The following is a 9,157-nucleotide window of genomic DNA, read 5'->3' as shown; positions in this document are numbered from 1 at the left end:
CCGATATTTGTTTCCTTTGTATCGTACGCTTGTGTGACCCATACGTATCTTTCTTTTTATCATATGGTTGTGTCAACCATACTTAATTTTATTTGTATCATATGGTTGTGTGAACCATACTTATGTTTTTGTATATGTGAATCGTACTCATGCTTATTCCTTTGTATCATATGATTCTGTTAATCATATTCTTTTTATTACATATATTGTGAATGTATGAACCATATTAATATTTTGTTTTCATATATGAATCTGTATTGTCATAACATGTTCGGTATGGTAGTCTTATATCATATGTAGTGTCTGGGTTTCCGAGTCTACTTGCGTGTGCGTTGTCGTGAACATTTATTTTTCATTTCATAAACGTTCCTTCACTCACATTATGTTGTGTTATTACTCAGTCCAGAGATCCATTCGGTTTCAAGCCTGTTACACGTAGTATATTTCCATAATTAGAAACTTTTTAAAATACACCCAGACTTCATTTAGACGACCATACCATGAAGGATGTTATGCAACATTTAGATTGGAAGCTTTGGAAACACGAGTGGGTTCTTGTCGGCTAGAAATTGATGTAAATTACATTGAAAAAGGATTTCGCATAGAACGATTCAGTATATTCTTTTAGCAATGTTTATGTGCAATATGTACCAATTTGAAACGTATAAATAAAAAATAAAACCAAAATGGCCATCTTTGCAATTATTGCTAAGGGATTTGACCATTTGTATTTCTTTGGTGTGAACAGACAACAAGAGTCCTAAGTAGTGAAGGGGGATATTATAGGGTCTATGGGACTTATCATTAAAAATACCCCTGGGACAATATAGGGTCTATGTAAATTTAACATGGAGAAAAATCGTGGGACAATATAGGGTCTATGGGAATTAACATGGCCAAAAACCCTGGGACAATATAGGGTCTATGTAAATTTAACATGGCCAAAAATCCCTGGGACTGTATAGGGTCTATGTAAAATTGAAACAGGAAGGGTCTCTATTTTTTTAAAAAAAAAAAAATAAAAAATAAAATAAAAAAAGGGGTAGGCAATGGAAAGGCTATCTCTTTTCGAGAAATATGGCTGGCCCTGAAAAGGGCCTTTGGGTTTATGTTAATATTAATATTAACATAGATGGCATCTGTCACATCTTCTTCTTCTTCTTAAACTCCTTCTAACTGCCGGTCCATACACAAGTACCCTCTTGAGACATCCTTGTCTTTCTATATAAACTCTCCTCATCCATAGACTTGTATCTGTCCTATCAACAACAGTCCACTTGGACCGGACATACATGAGCATGTCCGTCCTGAACATCATTGTTGACACACGGGTTGAAGATTGAACGTCGGTCCACATCTTGAGGCTACTAGAAACAGGTGAATCAATGCACTGAACTGCACTTATTTATAGGTACAGGTAGGATTGAAACGGATTGAGTTCATTCACCAATCCGAACACGCGTTACAAAATTCAGCCAGCCCGCATCCAATCCGAAGAGAGCAGTCTGTGACGTCACTTAGTCAATATAGATCTGCTAGCGCTTGTGTGCAGTCAATCTATGCGACAGTGATTCAACATGACGGAAACTCAGAAAGCGATCCAATGGGGTGCACCAGCAGCGGAGACCGCCCAAGGGAACCCGGACTTACTTTCAGAAGAGGTGAATTGGGATTTTGTGGATTTTCTCTCCTCGCAAGAATTTGTTCCGGAACCTTCGTTACCTTCTTCATTACCGCAAGTGGAGAATTTTAGACAGAGACAGAAAGAAGAATTGGAGAAATTTATACAACGACAAAAGGAAGCGGAACAGGCTTTTCTCCCACAGCAACAGCAACAAGAAGAAGAGGTAAGAAAAAAACAACAGCAGCAACAGCAAGAAGAAGTAGCAGCAAAGAAACAAGAGGGTGAGAATCAAACGGTCACGGTACTGTTGGACATTTTAGCGGAGTTAAGAAGTCTGAAACAAATGTATCAGACTTCTTTATTACGACCGAAGAGAATACGACCTTCCCGAGCTAAACACGTCAACCCTGTGACTAAGCCTACCGTACCACCCTTAGTGATTTCAACCCAATCATTATCATCATCATCAACATTACGCAGTCCAGAAGTAGGCCTTGGCCGTGGCAAAGGCATAAGGCAGTTAAAGTTGATTGCTTAAACTTACCCCTATATCATAAAGAGAAAAAGGCCCTTTTCAGGGCCACCCACATTTCTCGAAAAGAAATACAATTTCAATTTGCCAATAACTCAAAAAAAACCCCACCCATTTTACCTTATAGTACGTGTCTGTGTATGAGTGCGTGAGTGTACGTTCTTATTTTAAAATCATAACTAAAAGACTCTTACCTTATATCATTAATTTATTCTTTTATCCATTTTTTACAATCCAATTCACAATTCACAACACAACACTTTAATAAAAAGTTCATTGACTTCTTCTTTCTCCTTGTTTAGTCTCTCTGTTTTTTGAATTTCTTCACCGTCTTTTCCTCATTTTATTCCCTTCTTCTTTTCTTCTTCTCCTGTTTCTTTGCCTCTTGTAAATAGAATTGTCTTTTTTCTTCCTCTTCTTCCTCTAAAGAATCCCTCTCTTCGTTCGAAGAATCCCTCTCTTCTTCTGAAGAATCCCTCTTTTCTTCTGACTCCTCTTGTTTCTTTTTTGGGCAATCTGGAGACCAATGTCCTTTTTCTTTACAATAATAACAGGTATCTTGACTTTTGTGTTTTTTAGTCCCTGTTTTTGTTCTTTTTTGACGGTCTGGACACTCTGAAGACCAATGCCCTTTCTTCTGACAGATATAGCAAGTATCTTGACTTTTATCTCTAAAGGAAGGAGAGTAGTCCGTAGGCTGGTCTGAAGAGAATTTTCTAATGACCCCTCGCAAAGCTCTGACGAAACGTTCCATCTGGTTAGTCTCTTCCATCGTTGTGCTCGGCTTGAGAGTGAAATGAATAGTGAAAGGACAAGACACACACCCTTTTATATACGCTGGTCTGCTATGACTATAAAAAAGCTCATGGTGTTTGAACTTGAGTCATTTGACTTTTTGCTTTCAAGATGAAACGATCTAATTCATTCGAGAAGAAAGAAGAAGAAAGTAAGAGGCAGAAACGTGATCTATCGCCTCGAACCAGGGCTGAAATCTTGGCACAAATTCATGCCAGTGATTTTGAAGAGGACATGAGTGAACCAGAATTTGAAACCTCTAAACCAATTTCACCACCCTTAGTCAACCCTGAAAAATACTCTTCCATTCGAGAGACGGAAAAGCGCTCCTCTAGAAAATTTAGAACCACGGCTTACAAATACACGGTGAAGTTTAAAGATTTCAAGTCCGAAGTACCGTTAGAGAAAGCAGAAGGGTTCATCACCGGAGTGTGGGATTCTCTGCTCACTTCACTCAAGCGACAATGTCAACCCAAAGAAGACGATCGCTTGAGACTTTCCATACAACACGACGGTTTGAAATCCCCTGTTTGGATCGAGTTTAGCACCCCTGCAGAATTGACCGCTTCCAAAGTCATGGACAGGATTCAACACGTGCAACAATCTAATGACCAGTTTGACATCACCGATGGAAAAGCCACATTGGACATGACCCACGTCTCTCCTCCTCAAGGGACCGGACGCAAAAAGATGTTATTGGTGAACGACCTTCGCAGCATTAAGCGTAGCCTTGTCCAAATTCACAATCCTCATGACCAGATGTGTTTAGCCCGTGCCATCGTGGTGGGACGAACCTATGTCAACAAGAACGACACGGCAGAATGGAAAAGAGACTGGGAGAACATTCGACAATCGGACCGAGCCAAACAACGAAGTGAAGCAGAACTCCTGTTACGACAAGCTGGCATGTCCAAAGACACACCCTGTGGCATTCCTGAGATGCAAAAATTGCAAGATGCCCTAGCTCCACGATACACTTTGAAAGTGCACCCTCAAGAAGTGCGCGGGTCTCTGTTGTTTCGAGGGCAAGATTTTAAGGACGGAAAATACATTCATGTTTATCATCACGATGACCATTTCGATACCATTACCAGTATCACCGGCTTCCTGGGATACGGTTAGTACTGTGAGAAATGTGACCATGGTTATAATAATCGAGAGCAACACAAGCATTGTGGATTGAAATGCTCAGGATGTTTGGCCTCTTCACCCTGTCTGAGCGAAGAACCAGTGCCTTGTTCGACTTGTCTGCGCACGTTTGTCAGCCCTACCTGTTACCAAGAACATCTGAAAACGCAAGGTTCACAGAAGAAATGTGCTTGTCAACTGCTGAGATTGTGCCCTACGTGTGAACAAGTCATACGTACCAATAATACCAAGGCACACGTATGTTCAGGAAAGAAAAAATGTCACATTTGTCACCACATCGTGGACTTGGAACACCAATGTTACGTGCAAAAATACCAACCCCCACCAGAGAAAGAGGACGGTCACAAGAAGAAAGGCAATTTCATCTTTTTCGATTTCGAATGCATGCAAGAGACTGGCATTCACATTCCTAATTTCTGCGTGGCTCATCGAGCGTGCGAGAAGTGCATTCAAGAACCTATCTTCAGTCATTGCCCTCACTGCAGCAAGATTCCCGGAGGGCGTGAAAAAATCTTTCGAGGACCGAACACGTTAGCCGATTTTGCCCAATGGGTCTTAGACCCCGTCGACAAGACGTGGAGCCAAGAGGACATCGAACGTTACCGAGATTGTCATCGCCATGCCACAGTGATGGCTCACAATTTCTCCAGATACGATGGACAGTTTCTTTTGAGGCACTATACGGAACAAGGCACCGAGCGCCCTAAAGTGACTTTGAACAGAGCCAAAATCATTTTCATGCAAGTGGGACAAGTACAGTTTAAAAATTATATGAGTTACTTGGCCATGCCTTTGAGTCGAATGCCTAAAACGTTTGGAATGACAGAAATGGCTAAAGGGTACTTTCCACACTTTTTCAATACGGAAGCCAATCAACACGCCGTTCTACCCCATTTACCTGAGGCTCACTATTACGACCCCGACAACATGCGTACCGAACAACGAGAAGCTTTCTACGCTTGGTACCAGGCTCATGCTTCGGACCCTTTCGACTTTCAGGAAGAAATGCTAAAGTATTGTCGTTCCGACGTGGACATTTTACGACGTTGCTGTGGAAAATTTCGAGAACTGTTCATGGAACACGGAGGGGTCGATCCTTTGAAAGAAGCTTGCACCATTGCCAAAGCGTGTTCCTTAGTGTATCGGCAACGATTCATGCCTGAAAAGACCGTGGCCGTCATCAGTCCTCAAACGACCCACTATGTCAAGCGTCAATACTCGGTCAAAGCCCTACGTTGGTTACATTACTTGTGCGACAAGGAAGACAAGTGGATTCAACATGCCCGCAACGGAGGGGGCGAAAAGACCATCGGAACGTATTCGGTCGATGGCTGGGACTTAGAAAACCCCAAGATCATGTACGAGTTTAACGGTTGCTTATTTCACGGATGTCCCGTCTGTTACCCTGACCGTGGCACTAAAAATCAGTTTTTGCAACGAACCATGGAAGACTTGTACCAGGACACTTGTCAGCGGCGCCTAAAGTTAGAACAGCAAGAATACCAAGTGGTGGAAATGTGGGAACACGAGTACGATCACCGTATGAAAACCGATCCCGAGTTTAAACGCCTCGTGGAAAGTTACCAGTTCATGGACCCGCTGAACCCGAGGGATAGTTTGTACGGAGGAAGGACCAATGCCACCTGTTTGCTGTACCAAGCCGACGAAGAGAAAGGAGAAGAAATCAAATACTTGGACGTGTGTTCGCTGTATCCCTACGTGTGCAAATATTGTCGCTTTCCTGTAGGGCACCCGCAATTGCTGACGGAACACATCGACCTGAAAAACATTCGACAATACGAAGGCTGGATCAAGTGCAAAGTTTTGCCTCCCACGAACCTATACCATCCCGTCTTACCTCACCATTGTCAAGGCAAACTGATGTTTCCCTTGTGCCGTACTTGTGCCGAAACGTGCAACCAAGACCAACCTTGTCAGCACAGCCAGGAAGAACGTGCCTTGACGGGAACCTGGGTCAGTGTAGAATTGTTCAAAGCTATGGACATGGGATACCAACTGTTAGAAGTGTACGAAATTTGCCACTTTCCCAAGACACAACAATACCACAAGGGTGACCCTACTCAGAAAGGCATTTTCGCAGACTACGTGGATGCCTTTTCGAAACTGAAGCAAGAAGCCAGCGGCTATCCTTCCTGGTGTCACACTCCCGAAGACCAAATAAAATTCAAAGAGAAATACTACGAACAAGAAGGCATCTCTTTAGACCACATCGAGAAAAACGAAGGCAGGCGATCGTTTGCCAAAGTGATGCTAAATTGCTTGTGGGGTAAAATGGCACAACGACCGTGTTTACCCAAGACGGAATATTTGACAGAACCTTCCCGCTACTTCCACATGATTCACGACAAAACCAAATACATGAAACACGTGGACGTCGTTCGAGAGAATTTGATCTTGGTCAATTACGAAGAAGATCTGGACTTTGTACAAGACGACCCTTTTGGAAATATCATCATTGCGGCTTACGTGACAGCTCATGCTCGCTTAAAATTGTACGAAGCTTTAGAACTGTTAGAAGAACGCGTCCTGTACTTTGACACGGACAGTTGCATTTACATCCATCACCCGATTCAACATCACCCTAACATCGAAGGAGACCGTTTAGGAGCCTGGATAGACGAGCATCCCGACGACAAGATTCTAAGTTTCGTCAGTGGCGGTCCCAAAAATTACGGCTACGAATACCGGGACAAACAAGGAGAAGTGCACACGACGTGCAAAGTGAAAGGACTGACTCTGAATTATCGTACCAGTCGAGTGGTCAACTTTGGGGTATTGAAAGAAGCCTTGCAATCGGGAGAGGATGAACACTTTAAAGTGACCACCTATCAACCGAACAAGATTGTACGTTTACCCACTCACCACATCGTCAGTCGACCCTTGGAAAAAGTCTATCAAATTGTGTACCAGAAGCGAGTGCGACTTCCCAATCACTTTACGTTGCCGTACGGTCACGTCGGTATTGGTCTGTATATAAAAAAGGAACCCTAGGCAAGATCGATAGTTCATTGGGACTATCAAGACCGAGCGAACAAGATGAATACTTTCAGAGAAACACAGAACAAGTTGTTTAGAAAGGCACAATTCAAGTGTGAGGCTTCGGAAGTGGAATGCGATTGTGAGCCTTGCGATGGGTACGATGCTGTACCTTGTGACCTGAGCGATGGCGTAAAGCATCATGGGAACTTTAGTGTCCCTACCCCTATCATGGAAAGTGATGCTGTGCGTGTCAAACCTGAGGGATGCGAACGTGATGCCGCTCGTCCTCTTGGACATTTTACTGGGTTTCGTTTTAAAGGGGAATGTTCACCTTCACGTCTACCCCCCTACGGATGTCATCCAGCCCTGAGCAAACTCCTGTTCCTGTCACCCAACCCTCATCGAAACGATCCTGTGAAAGACGAATATTCGTTTCCTGTGCGTTTCTCGGAATACTGCGACTTTGAAAATCGTCTTCAATCGTTCAAAGAAAAATGGCCAAAGTATCTGGGAGGACCGACCCCCGAAGAATTAGCCAGAGCCGGAATTTTCTACTTGGGTGAAGGAGATAAAGTCAAGTGCTTCAGTTGCGGTGTGTCACTTCACCACTGGGAACCGCAAGATTCGGCCTACGTAGAACATGCTCGATGGTCACCGAATTGTCATTACTTACCCTTAGTGGGACCGAGACATTGAAGTAACTTCTTACCATAATAATCTGTTCATGGATACTTTACAAGAGAACATTCGTGCTTTGCCTGTGGAGCTGAGAGAACGCATTTATCGAGAACTAGTTAAAATACAAGTGAAACGTAAAGAACAATTGCATCCGTTACGTCACCGGTGTTTGAACCACTGGTACCTGAAGGCTATACAAGGACTGATTCAATTGAAAGTGTTCCATCGGACGGACATTGATCAACGATCCTCTAGTTTTAAAAAGGATTGGTTTGGTATGGACGATTCTACCTACATCATTGTAAACGTACTGCATCGAATTCCAGAGGAAGAGTTAACGAATTACCAACATCTTAAACACAATGTCAACTTGGTGAAAGAGGAAACTTCTGAACGAATTGTAATGTGCAAATTAGTGACTCAACGATTTAAATTCGACACTGAAGTAAAACCATGTTTGTGCAAAGAGTACATTTCTTGTGTCAGACCAAAGAGGATTTAGTATGACCTATTCATGGATACTTTGCTAGAGGACATTCGTGCTTTGCCTGTGGAGTTGAGAGAACGCATTTACCGAGAGCTGGTGAAAATACAAGTGAAACGTAAAGAACAATTGCATCCGTTACGTCACCAGATCTTTAACCACTGGTACCTGAATGGTATAAGAGAACTGATTCGTCAGAAATTGTTTCAATGGTCAGACCTTGTTCAATACGTCCAGGCCCCCGATGATTCACGTGTTGATCATTTTGGTTACTTCGAGATTCACCTAGAGCAACCCATTGAGGAAGACGAGGTAAAGGATTACCAACATATTTTCCGTGGAATCTACTTAGCGGAAGAGGAAACTTCTAATCGAACTCTGAAGTTTCGGTTACAGTATGCAAGATTGACATTCCCAACTGGAAAACGAACATCACTGGCTAGAAAGTACGTGTATTCTTTTCGAAACAAAGAGACTATAAAAACAGGCTGCTATGCCACGCCTTATGTCGTATGTAATCCAACAGATTCCGTGGAAGGAACTCAATGACCATATTCAAACTGTGGATCATTACCATCAATTATTACAAGAACTGTATCCATTCAATTTGGGACGACAAGTGGTGTGTGTCTTAGTGACTTGTTTTCTGGGATTTCGTTTACCAGCCGATTCTTTGTGGACTCTTTACGATCAGTACTTACCACCTCAATGGCCTTAAATGGTCACGAAAAACTCCTTTTGCTCAAAGCCTTGCGGTTTCATTTGGATACTTCTCGACCTCAACAGGAAAAAAAGATTCGTCAACTTTTAGCTACCCAAGACGTGTATGACGATGTGTGTGTAGCTTGTGACTTACATCCCCATTGGACAGATGTCCGTGCCTGGAAAGAATGGG

The sequence above is a fragment of the Sinohyriopsis cumingii genome, chromosome 14, assembly GCF_028554795.1.
Source record: "Sinohyriopsis cumingii isolate HCF-2022 chromosome 14, ASM2855479v2, whole genome shotgun sequence".
In the NCBI taxonomy this organism is placed as follows: domain Eukaryota; kingdom Metazoa; phylum Mollusca; class Bivalvia; order Unionida; family Unionidae; genus Sinohyriopsis; species Sinohyriopsis cumingii.
This window is presented reverse-complemented; position numbering follows the sequence as displayed.